Source organism: Dermacentor variabilis, chromosome 1 (assembly GCF_050947875.1).
Source record: "Dermacentor variabilis isolate Ectoservices chromosome 1, ASM5094787v1, whole genome shotgun sequence".
Lineage (NCBI taxonomy): Eukaryota > Metazoa > Arthropoda > Arachnida > Ixodida > Ixodidae > Dermacentor > Dermacentor variabilis.
In genome coordinates, this window is record NC_134568.1 from 224,502,006 (window position 1) to 224,523,311 (window position 21,306).

Here is a 21,306-nt window from a genome sequence, read left to right on the forward strand (position 1 = left end):
TGCGTGCGCACGCGGAGGTTGGCAGTGAGTTCCTGGTGCCGGGGTCTATACCGTGGATGACTCCAAGTAGCGTGTCTTCTGGGGCCGCCACGTAAGCGTTGAACTCGTGGGTCTTCACTCCTAGCGGGAGGGTAGTTATCCGGTGAAGTATTCGGGCTGTGTCAACATGTGGCGTGCTAGCACGCCACATGTTGCACGACGATGACGGTGTGACGACGATGGTATGAGAACAATGACATGAAAATAAAATGACTACGACGGAATGACGACAACGAAACGGCAATGACGGCGACTGTATGATGACGATAGAATGACGAGGAAAGGATGAAGACCATGGAAGGACTACGACGGCATGATGACAACGGGATGACTGCAGTGGAATGACGACGATGGAACGACTACGACGGAATTACGATGGAATTACGGTCACGGCGTGATAGCAACGGCGCAACAACAAAGGGATGACGATACATGGAATGAATACGACAGAATTGTGACGACGTAACAACCATAACGGACTGAGAACGACTGCATGACGACGGCGGCTAGGCGACAGTATGATCACAAAGCTGGAATGACGACTATGGAACGACCACGACGGCACCACGACGACATTATGACCACGAGCACATGGCAACGACTGTATGACGACGGCATGACGACGAAAGGATGATGATGATGGTATGACGACGGCGACGTAATGTCAAAATTAAAAGCAGTGACAATGACGGAGTGACGGTAGCGAAACGATGACGATGGCATGACAACTGAAGCGATGAAATGACGACAGCGGCAATGACGACGGCGGCATGAAGACGACGCGACGACGACGACGGCATGATGATGACGGCAGGACGACGCCGGAATGTTTGTGATGCAGCTTCCGTTTGCGTTTACGTACATCACCTGTCGCCCCGGGCCGCCTCGGTTTGCGCTATGTCCGCCACCAACCGATGATGCAAAACAGTACTTTCGCTTGTATATCCACAAATGTATCCACCGAGATATCCCCCCAACCCAGCAGCAGCAGCCGCCTCCATGCCAAACTGGGAAGGGCGGGCAAAAGAAAAGGTTCGCTTTAAAACCCCTCCTTGACCGGAGATTGAAGCCAGAACCGTCACCTGTCCGCGGTGTTGCGTACTCCAGGGTAGCGTTCCGTACTGCTGCCGAGAAGTAGCGGCGCCTGCCTAACGAAGCTTGACCGACATTACTTATTGAGTAGCGTGGCGTTGTCGGCGGGCTGCAGGCATCCGGTAGATCATGGCGACCATGCAGGGGCAAGACGATTTGCTAGTGCGAAACTTGCACGGTTTATTCAAAGGTAGTTGAAAGAAAATAAGAAAAGCATGAAGTATGAAATCTCAAGTAAGAAGTATCTCAAAGTACATTTCGGAGCCCCTTAAATAGCTCTCTACAAGTGTGGGCGGGATCTTCCGTCCATCGATGACACGTGACAGACACGGAGAGAGGGCCCCTCCTCCTGCAGTACCAAACACGGGCAGGAGAGGTCGATCCTCTCAGCGACGAATCCGGTCGGGTGAACGACCCCTCCGGTGCACGTGGGCTCCGGTGCATGCAAGGTCGGGTGAATGACCCCTCCGGTGCACGTGGGTTCTTGTTCAGAGAAGGTCGGGTGAATGACTCCTCCGGTGCACGTGGGCTCCGGTTCCGGGAAGGTCGGGTGAATGACCTGTCGCCACGTGGTGTCAGACGCCAACCCTAACAGCATCTCCGGCGGGGGAGGAAGATCCCGACGTGTAGGGGCAGAAGCCGCTGTACGAGGGATCGGCGTTTCGGTATCAGGATTCCCCGTGGAGGTCACGAACCCTTCGTTCGTAGCAGGTAGATTCCGGGGAATGGTCTTCCGTCCTTGGTGGCGCTCTTGACTTTTCTCCTTGGTCCGGTCCAGTGAAATTGGTCTTTGCCAGCAGGTCTCGCAACTTTTCGTCTCCTGCGAGGGCAAGCAATCACCCCAGAACAGCGCCGGACCCACAACCACAAAGCAGCGAGCACACGGCCAGTCTCCCCCAAGACACACTTCACTTCACTTTCACTTCACTTTATTTCCTTAAAGACCCCACAAGGGGGTGTTACATAAGGGGTGGGTTGTACAGAGATGTTACAAATGCCACAGGTATTTAACAAGACAGGTATATGGATACACTTTGAATAAAACGTGATGGACAGGTGATTGAAACAATGTCGTGGGGAAGGCCATTCCATTCTGAAGCTGCGCGGCAAAAAAATGATGCAGAAAAAGTAGTGGTGCCAGAACGGGGTCGGGTGACTTGAAGTGGATGGCCCGTGCGGGGGGATGTGCGAGCGGCGGGAGCGATGTAAGGTGGATGGCTGAAAGAACTGTGATAAAACTTGTGGTAAAGTGATAGTGTGGCGATCCTGCGGCGAGACGAAAGAGTGGGCAGACCAGAGTCATTCTTAAGGGATGACACACTGATATCATATGAATAAGAAGAATGAATGAAGCGAGCAGCACGATTTTGCACTGCTTCGATAGCGTTAATCAAATAAACTTGGTGAGGGCTCCAGATTGGTGATGCGTATTCAAGTTTGGGTCGAATTAACGATTGGTAAGCCAAAAGTCTTACGTGGTAGGGTGAGTGACGCAGATGACGTTTTAGAAATCCTAATGATCGGTTAGCCGATGAAATGATATTCGTGACATGGGTGCGCCAGGAAAGATCAGGGGTTAATGTTACACCAAGGTATTTATAGGATTCACTTGTTCCAACTGGTATGTTAGCGATTTTATAAGGAAATTGGAGTGGGTTTTTGCGGCGGTGGAAGGAAACTAATTTACATTTGTTAGGATTAAGGGTCATTAGCCAGCGGTTACACCAGTCTAACACTTTATTAAGATCATTTTGTAGGGCTGTTTGGTCAGATATGTTAGTTATTTTGCGGTAGATAACACAGTCGTCAGCGAACATGCGGATGTTACATGATAAATTATTAGGCAAGTCGTTGATATATATTAGAAATAAAAGTGGGCCGAGGACAGATCCCTGCGGCACGCCGGACGTTACAGGGAGCGAGTCAGACTTGACATTGTTAAGGGAAACAAACTGAGAGCGGTTAGTCAGAAATTGGGCGATCCAGTTTAGAACGTCGTGTGGCAGATTTAGTTGAGAGAGCTTCATTAGCAGACGCTTGTGTGGTACTTTATCAAAAGCCTTGGTGAAGTCAAGAAAAATGGCATCTGTTTGTAGGTTAGTGTCGAGGTTAGCATTCAGGTCGTGAAGAAAAAGGGCTAGTTGGGATTCGCATGAGAGGCCTTTTCGAAATCCGTGTTGAGAGGGATTAAAAAAGCTGTTAGAATCAAGGAAATGCATGACCTGAGAGTATATGATATGTTCCATGAGTTTGCAGCACACACTGGTTAGAGATATGGGGCGGTAATTTAACGGACAGTCTCTGTTGCCTGCTTTGTGAACTGGAATGACCTTCCCACACTTCCAGTCGTAAGGGAGAATTCCTGAGGAAAGTGACTGGGAAAACAGTAACAGTAAAAATTCGGCAGATATGTGTTTAGTGTTTTTCAAGAGCTTGGAATTTATTTCGTCCGTACCAGTAGAAGATGACAATTTCATTTTTTCAATTAAGGACAGGATACCAGCGAAACTAATGCTTATGGGTGGCATTTCTGGTAAACTAGCGGAAAACGGTTCTGTTTCAGTAGGGTTAGGTTCATTTGTAAAGACAGACGAAAAGGCTGTATTAAATATATTGGCACTTTCTGAACAACTTGCTTCTTGACCAGATTGATTAGTAAGGATAACGGGAGGGGTGTCATGTGGGTTTAGAATTTGCCAGAAACGTTTGGGTGAATCAGCAAGGATTTTTGATAGCTCAGTGTGAAAGAATGAGTATTTAGCGTTGCGCACTTCTGTTAAGTATGCTTTTTCTGCAATGTTGTATTTGTCCCATGCGCAAACACTGTTTCTAGTCTTGGCGATACGAAAAAGACGTTTCTTCTTGTTTTCAAGCGATTTTAATGATTTAGTAAACCAAGGTTTTTGGCGGGTAGGACGGAAAGTTACCTTAGGGATGAAGTCATCAGCTAATCGGTTCATTTTGTTCTTGAAGAGTGACCAGTTTTCGTTAATAGGTCGTTCCCAAAAACCATCTTGAAACGAGGGAAAAAAGGCATTAAGTTCACTAATGATGGCCCCATAGTTCCCCTTGTCATATAGTCGAATTGTTTTCCTGCAAGCGTGGCGTATTTCGGGGACAAAGGCAAAATTAGCATGAATTACTTTGTGGTCACTTATTTCTTTTAGAAATGTTATAGAAGATAGGCTCCCTGGATCTGTTGTTAAGATTATGTCAAGAATATTGGCGGTATCGGAAGTGACTCGTGTAGGTTGTGATACTAGCTGAGTAAGATTAAAGTTTAGGCAAACGTCAAGAAATTCGTTAGCTTCTTTCGCATTGGGTGCTGACGAGGTTAGGGTCATCCAGTCGATATTCGGAAAGTTAAAGTCTCCAAAGAGAACGACGCGAGCATTAGGGTATTTAGTCGAAAGTTTGGTTAAAATATTATTAAGTTCGCGTGAAAAATCTGGAGTGTGTCTAGGAGGCCTGTAGCAAACTCCCAAGAGCACAGACTGTGGTGCGGAACGACAGATTAACCATAATATTTCAAGGTCGGAGGATATTTTGATAACAGAACACGAAAGCTGTTTGTTTGCAGCAATGAGGACGCCACCGCCACGTGTGCCGAGACGATCCTTTCTAAAAAGATTAAAGTTGGGCAAGTCGGATAAAACTTCGCCATCGGTGACGTCAGAGGTCAACCACGTTTCAGTTAGAATAAGTAAGTTGCTACTGGATGAAGATACAAGGCTTGACACGTGGTGGCGTTTAGAAAGAAAGCTGCGAATGTTTGTGAAAATAATCGAAATAGAGAGATTAGCTTTGTGACCAGAAACGGAACCATTTAATGATTTGGGGCGGGGAGGGGGTTGCTATGATTTTTCTTCGATAGTTTCGGTTGCATTGTCGAATACGTAGCGTTTGGAGCCCATAAATAATGTTTTATATCGTAAAAGAAAAGGACCAGATTTTTCTTTAGCAAAAGCGAGAAGGTGCTTCCGTGCGTTCCGAACGAGAGGCGAGAAATCTTCCCCAATGCTAAAATGTGTATTTTTGAGTTTAGAGCCATTAGCGAGAACAGTTTCCTTGGTTTTAAATGAGGTAAATTTTACTATTATGGGGCGGCACCGGTCTTGCAAGTGGCGACCAAGACGGTGGGCACGCTCGATTTCCTTAGATTCGATGGCTACGTTGAAATGGTCCCTGCAAAACGCCGTGATTAGCTCCTCAGACTGAGCGTTGGTCTCGGATGGCGTTTCGTCCGCTATGCCGTAAAACAACAAGTTGTTTCGTCGGGAGCGGTTTTCCATGTCGTCAAGCCGAGTCTCCAATATCGAGACCTGTCGAGTAGTCTGAGAGGTGGTGGTTGCAACGGTGTCTAATTCCGTTCGGAGCGTTTGAAGCTGGTGGTAGTGAGATTCTAAACTGTCGATTCTTTTGCCTAGTTCGCAAATGGTTTTATCGGTGCTTGAGAGCTGGCTCTTTAGGCTCTGCACGTCTCCAATGAGCTGGGATTGACCAGAAGACAAGCCTTTTAGTTCATTTAGTATTTCATTTAGGGTGGGGGGTCCTGGGTTAGTTTCAATATCTCCGGATAACATAAGTAGCAAAGAACAAACGCTGTTAATACAATCAGACATAATACAAACACAGCACTGAGGGCTCGGTAGCAGAATAAGGCATCTATTGCTAGATTTTTTAGCGAAAAGGCGACACTGGTTACTGACCTGCATGGTGAACAGAAGTGGGTTAAGCCGTGTCGTGGCACAGCTACCGAGCCCACAGAGCGCGCCCGGCTGGCGGGGATGATTTATACGCAGTGTGCCTGATGAAGTCGATGACGGTGTGACCATGAATTCCTCTTCGAGCGTCCAGTTTCCAGGTTCCAGCGCCGCAGAAACTACAGTGGCCAACGCTGGAAGTAGGCGCCAGTTGTCCACGGTGACGAAGCAAGCCGGGAAAGGGTAGTTCACGTGGATGGCTGATACCGGGCCCAGAAGAACGGGGAACAGCACGCAGGAGATAGCGCAAACGAAATCCTGCATGGTGAACAGAAGTGGGTTAAGCCGTGTCGTGGCACAGCTACCGAGCCCACCCGGCTTTTAACAAAAAAAAAGAAAACCCGCTACACCTTTCCCATTTCCTACGCGCGTCCTTCCCCCCTTAACACTAAAAACAGCCATTTCTTGAAAGCGTTAAGACGTGGTTATTAAAATCAGCTAACAATCGGCTTCACTTCGGAAAAACATACGAATGCACGAAAAATATGCCATGCAAACCCGGGTGAGCATGAGGCTTTCGATACTCTAGGGGCAACGACTTAAACCGTCGGCATTGCCGTTAAGCTTACCCTTCGTGTAGCGAATATCGAAGGTGTACTGTTGAAGAGCCAAGCTCCAGCGCAAAAGACGACCGTTTTTCGTAGACATGGACTGCAGCCATGTGAGGGGACAGTGGTCAGTCTCTATGGTGAATCTTGAGCCAGCGATATAGCAAGCTAGCTTCTGTACCGCCCAAACTACGCAGGCGCATTCCTTTCTGATGCACTGTATGCTTCCTCACGAACTGAAAGCTCTCTACTGGTGTACAGTACAGGGTGTTCGTTCTCGTCATCTTTCTTTTGACAGAGCACCACCCCCATACCCCTGTCACTGGCATCACACTGAAGAATGAATGGCTTAGAGTAGTCGGGCGCGTTCAACACTGGCTCACTCGTTAGTGCGTTCTTCAGCATACTAAAAGCCTTTTCTTTCGCGTCATCCCACTTTACCGTTTGTGGTTCTGTTTTTCTGAGAGCATCTGTTAAAGGACTCGCAATCTCGGAATACCGCGGGATATATCTTTGGTAATAACCCGCCAAGCCAAGGAATGATCTGATGTCCCGCTTGGTGCGTGGTTGCGGGAAGTTGTCTATCGCGGTCAGTTTAACCTCGGAAGGCCGACGATGGCCTTGCCCTATTACATGACCTAGATAAGCCACCTCCGCGCCCTAATTGGCATTTGGGAGCCTTAACAGTTAAGTTGGCCTCTCGTAGCCGACACAACACGGTTCGCAGGTGTTGCATATGGTCCGCCCATGATGAAGAAAAGATAGCTATGTCATCGAGATAGGGAAGTGCAAAGTCCTCTATTCCTCGTTCCACCTGGTCCATAAGGCTAGAGAAGCAATATGGCGCATTCTTCAATCCAAAACTCAGGACTTTCCGACGAAAGGTTCCCATCGGGGAAATAAACGCTGCAAGCTGGCTTGCCCTCTCGTTCAACCGAACCTGCCAATACCCTCTGACTAAATCGAGCGTAGAGATGAAATTAGCACTGCTCACCTTTTCAAGCCTTTCCTCGATATGCGGTATTGGATAAGTCTGGTCCTACGTGATTAAGTTTAGCCTGCGGTAGTCGATACATGGCCGCGGCTCTTTTCCTCGGACCTCAACCAAGATAAGAGGCGAGGTATAATCACTCTCTCCTGGCTCGATTACACCTAGCTCTAACATCTTGTTTATTTCAGCGGTCATGACTTCACGTTGACGAGGCGAAACGCGATAAGCTTTTGAACGAACAGGGTCCGACGAGGTTAACTCGATATCGTGAACGATCGCAGTCGTCCGGCCCGGTGTGTCTGAAAATACGTCTTTAAATACAAACACGAGTTCCCTCAGTTCGGCCCTTTGAATGGGATTCAACTCCGCCTGTTCCACTAGCTTATCAATGGTCTCGTGAATGTCTTTTGTCTCCGTCACTGCTGGCAACTCTGGAAAATCGACAGGCATTTCCTCAGATTGGTTATTCAAAGAGGGTTTCACGATCATTCGCTTTATCCCAACTTCAAAGCGTCGCGTGCGAGCCGTCCTGTCATAGTAATGCTCAGCATTGTTTCGTGCTTTACGCATTTCCTGCTCGGCAATCATTGTGGCAGGGCTTACGTTCAATAACTTGCTGCATTCTGCTTCTCGCGACATTTCAGGCTCCGCTGCTTTCCTGGTTTTTTCATTAGCTGGCGTACTTTCCGCCTCATCCCCTATAGGGCTATCTTGTTCAGTACTAGTTGACCAATCAGCTGTCAAACCGGTTTCTTTCACCACTGGACTTTCATCCACTGCTTTAGCCGCGAGCTCCTTTGCCTTGGAACGAGTTACGGCTTGCACTCCTCCCTCACTAAACCCGATTCCCTTGCGTCGTAGCAAATCCTCTGATTTGTTAGAAAACAAATACGGATACTGCGGCGGAAGATGTGCCGAGACGGCGGCTTCAGTGTCCAGTACTCCGAAAGGGCCTTCAATACGAATTTTGGCCACCGGGAGACAAACACTGGAGGCCTCTACGGCTTGCCTTATCGAAGCACATTCCCCCGTGAACTGGCCTGCCTCTACGTACGACGGATGCGCTACGTCCATTGTGGCTGCCGAGTCGCGAAGCACTCTACACGGTTTGCCGTTTACCACGAGGTCTCGAATGTACGGTTCGAGCAAGTTCAGATTCTCTGCATTACTAGTTAGCGACATCAACACTAGTTTGGGATTTTTGCATCCCACGGAGATATGCCCCGTTTGCCTGCAGTTGTAGCAAACTACTGGTTTCTTGGCTTCGAAAGCCTTTTTCTTTTGTTTTTCTGCCCTCTGTTCGGGTGATTCCTTTTCTCCTTCGCTGTCCTCGTCACTACTTTTCCCTGAATCTGATCTTTCCTTGGTTTTATACCGACTCGACTTTGACCATCGTTTTGGCTTGTCGGGTCTGCATTTATTCATCTCCTCCTCAGGAGCTTCGCTGCCTTCGTCCGCACGGCGAGTTACGTACTCCTCAGCGAGATCGGCCGCTCTCGAAACAGTGTCTACGCCTGGCCTATCCTGAACCCAATGCTTGATGTTTACTGGCAGCCGGCGGTAGAACTGTTCTAAGGCAACGCACTGCATTGTCTTTTCGGCATCGCCGAGTGCACCCTCTTCTCTGAGCCATTCCTTCAGGTTTACCTCCAAGGTGTAGGCAAAATCTGAATATGACTCACTTTTGGTCTTCTCGACTTCCCTGAACTTTCGCCTGAATGCTTCAGCTGATAATCTATATACTTTTTAAGCAGATTTGCTTTGACTTCATCGAAGTCCTCTGCTTCTTCTTTCCCCATGCGGGCGATAATATCAGCTACCTCACGTGGCAGTAACGTAAGCAAGCGTTGCGGCCACGTGTTTCTCGCGAATTTTGCCTTCTCACAAGTGCGCTCAAACTGTGCCAGAAAAAGACCTATGTCCCCTCCTACTGCGTAGGGTGCCATCAAGTCTGTCATTCTGCGCTCGCTTTCACGTGCCTCTGTGCTAGGTCTTTCGCTATTTTGTGCTTTCAGAAGCTCAATCTCTAGGCGCTTCATTTCGAGTGCGTCGCGTACAGCACGCTCTTCTTTGGCCTCACGTGCTGCCCGCTCGCGCTCCTCTTTTTCCTCTAGGCGCTTACACTCTTCCTCTCTTTCTTTAATGCCCTCTAGGCATTCCGTCAGTTCCTCGTCGTCTGCCCCGGTCGCTTCGATCGCCTCAATGATCTCCGGCTTTCTCTTTGATTCGGCAATTTGGAGGCCCAACTCTTTGGCCAAGCTCAACAATTCCGGCTTCTTTAGCGCCTTCAAATTCATGGCTGCCCTTAGTGCTGCTAAAACTTCACTCTATACAACCTTGACGTACTCAAGCTTCCGTCAACGGATTAAAGCAAAATCACTGCTGTGTAGGATGGGGGTTGGTTTAATTGTAGCAGAATAAGGAGCCTTCGTTACCAGATGACGGCTTATGTTCATTTGGCATAATGCCATCGAGTTACGGTCGGAAGTTCAATTCCCGGCTTGGATTTTCGGCCGTATTGGTTGCTTACACCTACAAGGACTTAGCGCAAGAAAAGAAGGCCTTCTTGTGAGATCTGAGCATACGTTAAAGAACTCCCTCTGTGTCAGAGAGAGAGAGAGAGAGAAGAACAAACAAAGGAAATGTAGAAAGGTTAACCAGAAAAAGTCTGGATAGCTACCCTGTGCTGCAGAAAAGGGAAATGGAATTTGAAGAGATATAGGAAGAGATAAATTAAAGTGGAACACGTCACTATCACAGCCTATTTCGCAAGCCCGTAGACCGCAGGAACGCGAACTAGCGCTCTGGCTGCTTTTAGCGCGCATGTCCGTTGTGACCACAAGTCCTATAGCATATTTTGCTGTGACAGTGCCCAGCTGTCCAGTGTCTCTAATGTGGTACATAGCACTTGCCTCTCCGTGCTGTAATGTGAAACCATTGACTTGAGGAAGGGGAGATAAATGTAGAGAAGAGAAGCAAGTGGAGCGGCAGCCTGGTCGCCTTATGCATGGAACAGATAATCAGTGGCCTCTGGAGTCGAATGCGCACTTATAGAGGGTGTTTCACGTAACTTGAACCAAGGATTTTAAAAAAGTGTTTAACCGCGGCTGAATTAAACCACGACATGTGGCTTGCCGCCATGTGGCGCTCCTTAGAGTATCTTATATCCCGTTTAATTAGTTAATTAACTGAAATCAATTATGCAATACCTTTAATAATCACTTTAGGGCCAAGTGCGTTTCGTTACGTTGTAGAGGGGTACATGCTGCGTGGTGTTTTTTTTTTCGGCGTCTAAAGAAAGCCCGCGAAATATCAAATGAAACCACGTGAATTCGCTTATGCGCTATCGCGTTGCAGCGCTCTAAACCGCTCTTCGAACGAAAGAGCGGCGCGCGGACCATGGCGAAGCGAGTGGCCGCGGCTCTAGTCGGCTTCACAGTGCGTCAGCATCTTCTACGGCGGCACGCATAGGGTTTCCTACGATAAATGTATGAAACTCTGTGGCGGCAAGCGGAAAAGACGGTTGTTTCCCTCGAACCATGGTTGAGAGCGCTGCAATACGATAGCGCGTGAACGCCGTCACGTGGTTTCATTTCATATTTCGCGGGCTTTCTTTAAACGCCAAAAAAGATCCCCACGCAGCATCTACGTTGCCACAAGAAATTGTATCGGTCGTTTCTGAATACCTTCTACAACGTAACGAAAGGCACTTGGCCTTAAAGTGAATACTAAAGGTTCTTGCATTGATCCCCTTAATTAACTAATTAAGCGGAATATAGCAAAAATATTTTGAGGAGCCCCACAGGGCGGCAAACCATATATGGTTAGTTTCGCCCAGTTGCGGTTAACCATTTTTCTTTAAATCCTTCGTTCAAGTTGCATGACACGCCCTGTATACCTGTCGCGGCTTGTCACCCGTTCGCCGTCGGCGCGAAGTCGTCGACGGGGTATACAAGCCGGTTGGTCGTTCCGTACTCAAGGAAGCACAGCGAAGGAGTCAGAGTCGGGAGATAGAGAGAAAAAAAGAATTTATAGACTGACAACGACACACAGTTTAAACGAAACACAAAAAGCACAAGAACACTAACACACATGCACTTAATCTAGATCAATGATGAAGACAAAAGAAATGCAACCAACAATTTATAGTAAATATAGAAATTAACACTACACAGGACACACTTAACGGTGGTCAACTAGACAGAGTTCAAAAGAAAACAAATGATGACATACGCATGGCCGGGCAGCAGCAGCAATTCCATAAAGCGTGGAGTCGACGGCAGAGCTTTCCCGAAGAACGCTGGCAAGCCGATCTCGTTGCGGTGGATGCGATTGCTGGGCACGGTTTCCGAGAGTCTATGTCTGACGTCTTCCCTCGAGCAGGTTGAGCTAACTTGAAGGGAACTACCATGAGCTTCGTTGTAGATGTTCGTTTGTCGTCTCTTATGTCCACTATGGTAACTCGCAGTTCAGACGCGGCTAGGCGGCCGAGGCGATACTGGATGGCACTAGCTCCTTGTCGCTTCTCAGCAGATTGTAGGCTCAGCTCCTAGACTGCTTAGCTGGGTCTAAAACCTGCGTTTAAATAACTTCTCCTTTCCCTAGTTCCCTGTGTTGGGGAACGGCAGATATAAGTTCATCCAATTGTATCCCAGCTCTTCCCAAGGTCTTGGCCGCACCCCTTTTAATTAGGGACGAGGGAACGGGTGATTCCCCCTGGCTGTAGAGGTCGCGCACTTACATTGCACCACATACGCACACCCTTAAGTCCGTGGCGGGCCTCCATTGTCCGCTCACCAACACAGGAGAAACTACGGCAGCTGGCCACACGGCGCTGTCGGCACACATACACTGTCAGCAATTCGTGGACACAGGATTGCACAGAGACACCACATATTTCGGAATGTTCGCGCCCCTCCTTTCTTGGTAAGCTTCTCAATGTACGCACGGGGCAGACAATACACAGGGGTGCCTACAAAAAGCCATCGGGGCGTCACGGTCGCGCCGACGACAAAAAAAAAAAAACAATAATCTATAAACCTACCTTCGACTTCTTTGGGCCGTTTGCCCGAGTGGCCAGCAATAACCGTCTTTTGCTAAACGGCTCCTATTACTACGACCTTTTGGCGCCTGTTGATCGGTGCTTCGCCGAATCGAATAATGCCGCACCGTGACCATGCTTGATAAAAAATAACATGCAGTGATGGCACAATGTAATTCGCAAGTATAGATTTGCTTGAGTTCATATACAGGGTGTCCGAACTATCATGCACAAAGATTTAAATATATGCTAATGCCGCGTGGCTGCATCGAACCAAGGTAATGTTGGTTTCCGTCTCTTGGAGATAATCAGATTTTTTTTTTTTGCATTCCGCCTAATTATATAATCAGTCTTAATTATTCAACTTCTCAAATATTATAATTAGAAGAAAAGTGTCAATGACAGAATCATAGAACAACATGAAAAACTCCCCATACAGCTTTCGGTTGCTCAATACGTGTGACAGAAAAGTGTTTTTCCGAACGTCAAAGAAGCTCGCGAATACACGCAAAATTGCCGCGCGACTGACCGCTAGAGGCACTTTGCGCGTACACTCTTAAAACAGTTGCACCCTTTGGAGGGCATATTTGTCCTACAACGATAATCGTCATCTGCGTTGCTTGAGTTCCCTTTCTTGAATATTCGGCGCGCGCTATTTTCCTGTCGAGAATGCTGTGTCAGGCAAGCCGTTCGTGACTTGAAAGTACCGGGCTCGCAGCTTTAAAGAAAGGAAATACGGGCAAGACAGGTTACGATTGTTGCTGTGGGACAAGATGAGCCCCGAAGGGTGTAAATTTTTTTTAAAAGTGTCAACTCTTTAAAAAATTTACACCCGGGGGGGGGGGGGTATATAGTGCGCAACCTGGCTCGAGAACTGACGCACCCAGCAGGTGGCACGCAAATGCTGGGAACTGAGAGAGACCGTATATGAACCAGCTTTACACGAGATCGCCCATCACTATAAATTTGGAAGGGCCCGTTTCACCCCCGGCACACTCCTCGCTAAGTAGACGGCAAGTGTCCACATGGCGCCTCTTTCAAACAGATACATATCCGAACCCGGTGGCCTACCACCGCTACTACCCGGACCTTTACACGGACAGATGTAGATTGTTTCGAAAAATGACGGACCTACAGTATATGGTTTGGGCTTCTCCTCGGACACCCATACAGAATAAAACACATAAGACCAGAGAGCAGTGGCAGACCGTGTTGCTCAGCTCTGAACCAGAAGACCACCTTAAGGCAATCCAGCAGGCCGAGGATGCCACCAGGGCCCAAGGGCTCAAGGCCGTCATCTGATTAAGAGGCCTATAAGTCTAATAAATCTGCTTTACCAAAATAAAGTTTATTCTGCCTCCTCCTTTCGGGTTTATCTTGTCCCGCAGCAATAATCATCCCCTGTCTTGCCCGCATTTCCCTTCTTTTACGCTGCGAGCCCGGTACTTTCAAGTCACGAACGGTTTGCGTGTTATCAGCGTGACACAGCATTCTCGACAGGAAAGTATATAGCGAGCGCTGAGTTTTCAAGAAAGGAAACTCAAGGAAGACAGATGACGACTATCGTTGTGTGGGAAGATACGACCCAAAGGGTGTCATTTGTTTAATAGTGAAAAAAGGAAATGCAAGCAAAGTAGATGACGATTATTGTTGCGGGACAAATGTACACCCCAAAGGGTGCAACTGTTTTAAGAGCGCTGCTTAGACTAATGATTATGATGATGACGACCACGAATACACTTTACGTTCGTTGCTCTCTCTCTCTCTCTCTCTCTCTTGAACACACGTATGTTTTTGTTGCGTTTTACCTTTCTCACATTTTTATTTTATGCTGCTATCTCCGTTCCTGAATTCTCGACGTAATGTGGAAACCACGCTGCCTATTCTATATATTAACCCGGACTTTACTCCGTTTTTTTTTTTCTTCTGAGGATGGAAAGTCCGAATTGTTCGAGGACAACCCTGCTTCTATATGCACGGAGCGTTGACCATAAGAATGACACAATTAATAGCTCGAAACTGGACTAGTTGGCTTTCATAAAAAAAAAGAGGAAGACAGAGAGCGAATAGAAATAGTTAAAATAGGGAGAGAATAGAAATATTTAAAATAAGGGAGCTGGAGTGTATATTACTGGATGCATAAGCGCGTGGCTGCAGAAGAATACTGATTTTCTATTTGTTCTAGTGTTGTCAGCTAATTCCAGGATGTCTCACAATTATTCATTCACTTATTTGACCTGTTCAGCTCACAATAGCCTGCTCACAAAATACCCCCAGGTGGGGCCCAAAGCGCATTGGTCGCGCATCCTCAGGTTACCACCCCGTCGATACCTTTTGAAATAACCTTCGGTGAAAGATCCCCATATTATTTGTTCTAATCTATCCAGTGCTTATACCTATAAAAGTATTCGAGCTGGGAAGGAATAGGTGTGAAGGTCAACGGGGAACATTTCACCAACGGTGCGGTTTGTAGATGACATTCTCCATATAAGCAACGCTGGAGACGTCTTGCAACAAAGGATTGAGGACCTTAGCCGACAAAGTATATAATTAGGTCTGGATATTACAATGCAGAAAACTAACGTAATGCTCAATGGCCTAGCGAGAGAGCTGGAATTCTGAATTGGCAGTCAGCCTGTAGAATCCGTGCAAAAGTGCGGTTTTATTGGCCAGTTACACGCAAGGGAACCAGAACACGAGAAGGAAAGCTACAGAAAAATAAAAATGGGTAGGAGCGCGTATTCGGTAGGCATAACCAAATCATAACCAGCAGCTTAGTGCTATCCTTAAATGTGCAGTAATTGCATTCTACCGGTATACTTACATATGGGGCAGAAAACTGGGAGTTTAACAAATAAATTTGAGAAGAGCCGCGCAACAATAGACGGAACGAAAAATGAGAGGCGTACCGTTAAGACAGAAATGCAGCGGCGTGGATTGGAGAGCAAACGAGGGTATCCGATATTCTATAGTTTATATTAAGAGGAAGAAATGGAGTTTGCCAGGCCATCTAACGCGTATGCGAGCAGACAACTGCTGGTGTTTTAGAGTTACACAATGGGTACCAAGGGAAGGGAAACGCAATCGAGGACGGCAGAGTGATGCGATGAAGTTAGGAAATTTGCAGGCATAGCATGGTGTCAGCTGAGGCAAGACGGGGATAATTGAAGATCGTTTCGAGAGGCGTTCGTCCTGCGCTCGACATAAAATAGGCTGGTGATGATCACCATCGTGATAATAATTTTTGTAAGAGGCTGCTTGTATAGTGTGCGCGTGGAGGGAGAAGCTTTCGTTCATTAGGTACAAAGCCAATGGCCGAGCGGCCGTGGTGAGGAGGACAAACAGACGGCGCCATTGGGGCTTTCGCGAGGGCGCCTCATCCTTTTTCTGGCGGTCCTGCCGTCCAAGTCAAAACTCACCGTCGCCGGGAAAGTTGCCGCGGCGAGCCATCGTGGGCGCAGTATCGGTGCGCAGGGGGACGCGGCGGCATCGATTTCTTTATCAGCATGCGGTGTACTTTCGCCTCGGCCCTTTCCGGCGCATGGCCCACTTTGCCCGTGGCGCTTCTATTGGCTGCGTGTGCTGACCGCTAAGTGGGTCTTCGTATCCGTTTCGTGCTGCCACTTGCCTTCGCTCGTCTCTGTCGAGTAGCCAATGAGGAGCGACCGATTAATTAATTAAGCTAGGTTAAGTATGTCTTCGATCGTTACGAATGTGTATTCCTCGCACGCTTTCCGATCAATGGCCGCCACGCGGCAGTTGGTACACTGCCTCTGCGTCATGGCTGCCCCCCAAAATTATTTTTCTTTTTTACTCTCTCTCTCTGTTTTATTTTCGTTGCGCTTCTCTACGCCTACGCCTATAACCTGGCGTGACTAGAGAAAGCACTGCTCGTGAGCGCGATTAACAGTTGTGCGCCGATTGAAGTATTACAAAGTCAAGCATTTAGACACACAGCGACACAGCCGCAGGCGTGAGAGGTTTGGGATTCCACACCTCCCCATTGTCCTCCAGATATAATCCTGGCTACACCACTTGCATAGCAAGTAAACAAGTCCCTTTTGCAAGGGCTTAAACCCGAATGAATTATTTAAATGTGCCCTGCACTAACCCTTGCTCAGCCCCCTCTCTCGCCCTTTCTGTAGAATATTTGTTCTCGTGGACTCATGTACCGCGGTAGCTCAAGCTGTGCAAGCCATTGCAACTTTCACTGCAGTGTCGAGGAGACTATAGAACATCTACTGTGCTTCTTCCCATCTTTTGGAAATGAAAGATATGACGTCTGCACAGCTCTAAGTCAGTTATATAGAAAACCGTTCACCTTGAACAAGACCTCGCGACCATGGCCTCGCATATCGCACCTGCAAAGCCACAAAAGCGCTGCTGCAATATTTGAAACCTACCGGATTGAGCGACCGTCTGTGATACGGATTCAGTGACCGTCAGTGGATATAGAGCAGCGAACTGTTACCACTTCGGCGATATCCACAGTGAACTTTCTTTTCTTCTCTTAATATTTCCCTCCCCTTTCCCCTACCCCCAGTGTAGGGTAGCCAACCGGGCTCAGTCCTGATTAAACATTCATTTATAATTTTCTCTATCTCTCTACACGTAGAATATATACACACGTCTGATATATCTAGCTACTGAGCAAGTGAAAGGCAGTGGCAACAACTTTTTTCTCTATTGCTTATACCGTTTAGCAAGTCATCTACATTGCCAGCAACTAAGATAAACGTTCATCGAAAAACAAAGAGCATACAATCACTTCTCATTGCGCAGTTAACAACGGAGATCACGGTAAGCCACGGCTAGCATAATTAACTACTGCGCGGACTCAACTGGCACGCGCTCCTACGCCGCACGGTGCGCGACGGGGATCAGAGCGTAATAAAAGCTGGTCCTCGCACGGCGTACGGAACTCGTGTTTTAGCGGCCACTCAACAGCGACTTTTTGGCACGAAAGCGAGATGAGAGCGCCCGATCAATAGAAAGCCACTCCCCCGGCAACACACGGACACGCGAGCGTCCCCTTCTCGTCCACAGGCCCGCCCCATAACGAATATACACACAAAAGAGCCAGCGCGATCAAACACAAACCGAACCGTAGCGCCCTCCGAGTCAATTAACCACCACCGCTGTCGCGTCTTGCCGGCGAAACTTCCCTTGTTCGCCAACAGATGGAGCCACGTCTTCTCTTCTCCTCTGTCGAGTCTTTTTTTTTCCTCGCTCTTAAGCTTGCACGCACCTTTCTCCCTCTCGGTGAACTCCACGCCTCGCCACACCAACCATGCCGCGCAGCACCTCCTCCACCTTTACTCCTTGATAACGTGGGGAGTGGTAAAGTACATCTCTCTTTTTGCTGCTCTTGTTTCCTCGCCCGGTGCGATCTCTTCTCCGCCGGCTCCTCTCTCGGTTTACGGCTCCCCCCCGCGGCTGGTTGTGACTCCTCCTTTCGCCAGCATTCCCTCGCTCGCCCTTCCCTGCCGGTGACTTCTTCCCCTCTGTCCGCCAAGCGTCGACGTCATTGCCTCTCTCTCACAACCGCTGTCGCTTCTCCTCGCCCGCTGCCTGGCAGATCGGGAGAGGGCGCGGGGCCATCGCGTCGGCAATGGCAGAAGCGGTGCGCGTCCTAGTGCTCGCTTCACGGCGCCTATCTGCGGTCGCTGCTTTGCACACCCCTTGTCAACGCCGCCGCTGTCGGCTGCTGGGCGCGCTCTACTGGCCGCGACTTGACTCCTCGACGCGCCGCGGCTGATCCGTCACCGAGTCCTTCGTTGCAAGTGCCGCTACCGTGTGCACGCCTGTCGCCTTGCCGGTCGTTTGTTGTAGCAGCGGCGAACGTGCGTGACGGTGCAGCTGTCGCGATGTGCCACGTGCGATCGCGCGCGGCGTGAAATTGGCCGCTGTCTTGCAGTGAAGCGGCATTCTCGTGGACGCCGGTTTTGGACCTCCACTGCTCTGAACGGCGACCAGACTGTGATCGTGCGCAACGATTCCGATCGTGAAACGTTCATAAGTCACTGACGGGTGTTTTCTTCTGTTGTGCCTGACTGCACGCGACCCATCTTTTGAACTTGAGATACACGCGCATCTTCCGTTACAAGTTTTGGCGCCGCTGTGTGGTAGTCGTCATCGTGCTTGTGTGTGTGTGCGTGTGTGTGTGTTGAGTGTGTCCAGGACAGAACTGTGCACCGAGAACATTATCCAGGCTGTGGGATACTACCGGTACATGAGACTCTGAGACTGTCCTGTAGCTGTCTTGCGTCGTCCAGGTTTCTTGCAACTGGTGAGTAGATGTGCACTGTGCAGTCTGTGAAAACACAGCATGCACGATCAACTTCGTTCTCTTCAATGAAAGCGCAGCGAATCACGGTGTGAATATGTTAGTCGAATCACAATGCCGCACTGTGCGCTTTACTGCGACTGGTTCGGGCGCGCAAGGTGCTCGAAGTGATTGACAGGTGCAGCGCAAGTGCGGCTTCCTCAGCTGCCTCCGCGCGCTGTTTGTGGAATGTTGCGCGCACGTTATTTTATTTACCTTTCTTCTGGAAAGTTTTATGAGGTTTCGCGGCCAATCCGTCAAGTGACTTATCATAATAACAGAGTTAGTTCCGTTAGCTTTACATTAATTTCGCTAGACATAAGCAAAGGGCGATAGACAACGCGTCTACGGATGTTTCAAAACAACATTCATGGACGTGTTGTACTTTGCCTCTCTGACAACATTTGGGATAACACTGCAGCTGGTAACTTCGATGCACGCTCAAAGGCCACTCATCTCCGCGGGCAGAGTCCACGGCCTCCACCTACCCAGGTGTTGCTCGGTTCGTGTGTCACGTGCCTTCTGTTTTTGTTTCCCTTGTTAAACACGCGTTTCGCTCTTTCCTCCCCTTCTGAGTTGTCGACGTTCTTCAGCGCCGGCCTTTTTTTTTTTTTTTTTGTGCGTGTCCGCTTCTGTGCGTACATTTGTCTTCGGCCAGTTCGACCGGACCGGCGTTCCTTGGGAGCAGCTCGCCAACTTGGGTGCAGGCCTCTCGTCTACGGCCTTGGAAGGTCGCCGCGCAGGCGAGGGCGCCTCCGATCTTCCCTCCTCTCTCGTGGCCGAGCCGCCGCTGCTCACGTTTGTATATAGTGCCGGTCCACGGTGGCCGAGGGCGAGAGGGGTGCGCGAGGCGACTCCTTTGAAAGATGCATGGGCCGTCGCATTTATCGCCCCGCGGTGCGTTCAGGTTTCAGACGCCGACAAGACATCGATGGGAGGGAGCCGTACTCACGAGGAATAACGGCGGCGCCCTGCCCGGGAAATTTGTCGAAACCATCCTTTTAAAAAAAAGTTTGGCGCTCCCTCTTCAGGGCCGCGGCCCCTTAGTTTGACAAGTTTTGTCGCGCCTTTTTGCCCTCGTTTCTGCACCTCGCTGCCGTCGTTGGGTCTGTGGACCGTCTTGCGATTGTATCATCCTCGAGGATATATCATTGCTCTGTACCTTGGGAAGTGATTAATTCAGTTTGCCTCGGAGAAAGTGCAAGTGAGCATGCGCCTGTTTCTACTCCACGCGTAAACATGCGGTAAATGTGTAAGCCTAAAAACCCATAATCGTCACGTAGGTCACGTGTCGCATTATCTGTAGCTTGTATTCAAGTTTCTTATAGCTTTTATAACTACAGAGACACCGGCATTACGTTATGCGTATATCACTGCAAAGATGCGCAGTCACTGCATTCCGAAGCTGCTACCTGCAATGCGCTTTTTCTAGGGTGCGTGCGCTGAAACTGCGGCGATGCGGTGCCTTGATCACATCGACGCTAGTTCGCCATGTTTGTGGTTGCACATTCGCTTTCTTGGCAGTTCATGTTACTCTCGAGCACGCGTCTTTCCCGCTGCATGCCCCGCGTACGACTCGTTCAGCATCCCAGCGGCAAAGTATGGGACTTGGCGATTACGTAAAGTCCCTGTCAATGACGCCGAGCGTAACATGTGCAGCACCAACATCGGAAACTGCGGTGGCTAGGACCCCTTGGCATTGCCCCACGAGCACAATTCGCGAGAGATGGCCACAAGCATCCAAGTGCAGACCGCGCGCGCGTAGTTCACGCGAAACGCGTGCACGTGAGACGAGTCCAGGGGTCGGTATTTTTTAACGATTCATTTCATTTCTGATTCTTTTCATCTTTCGTCACGGTCAGCTTGCTGCGACGGATGCTAAAAAGAATGAAGAATGTAATATAATGTTACCGGTACAACGACAGATGACTATTTACAAACTCTTGGTGGGCTCAAACATTGTTACACCTCAACAGCAACATCACAGACGTGAAACCTGTCGGCGATGGCAACGTCGCAGTCATTAGAAAATGCGAACAAATTGGTAATCTTACAAGCACCCGATGTTGCCGGTGGCATTTTCAAGGAGACTAAAAACTGAGATCGAACAATGCAGCAAATAGTCATCAGTAAAGCCCAGATTCATCGTCGCCAGTTCCCTTTTGCATGGTCCCATCGCAGGCAATATCGCTGTCATGCCAAGCAAACTTCTTTTGCACCAGCTTGAAATGTTGCCTGTGGTTCCTATACTATAGATGGGTATAGTTATATAGATGATTCCTCCCTCCACTGTAAAGACACTCGGACATCTCAAAGAAGCCGCTGCTGCCGTGGCTCTTGCTGAAGCCCGATAAAGTTTTGTAAGCGCTATCTGCACAACCAGAAGCACGAGGCTTGTGCGCAAGTTTGTCTGCGTATAGGCACGACGTAACTGCTATCGCAATTTTACGGACACTCGAAGTCCGCTGGCTCGCGGCCGGCCCGCGCGAGGAGAGTAGAAGTCCTGC

General features: G+C 48.9%; 1 protein-coding gene across 1 annotated transcript in view; it reads left to right on the forward strand.

Moving 5' to 3' along the window:
- The first annotated feature begins 18,103 nt into the window (after positions 1-18,103).
- tna (Zinc finger MIZ domain-containing protein tonalli) overlaps positions 18,104-21,306 on the forward strand; it is a 312,918-nt gene continuing 309,715 nt past the window's right edge. The window contains exon 1 of the mRNA XM_075669850.1: positions 18,104-18,763. The gene's annotated coding sequence lies outside the window, so the exon portion shown is untranslated. The remainder of the gene's footprint in view (positions 18,764-21,306) is intronic.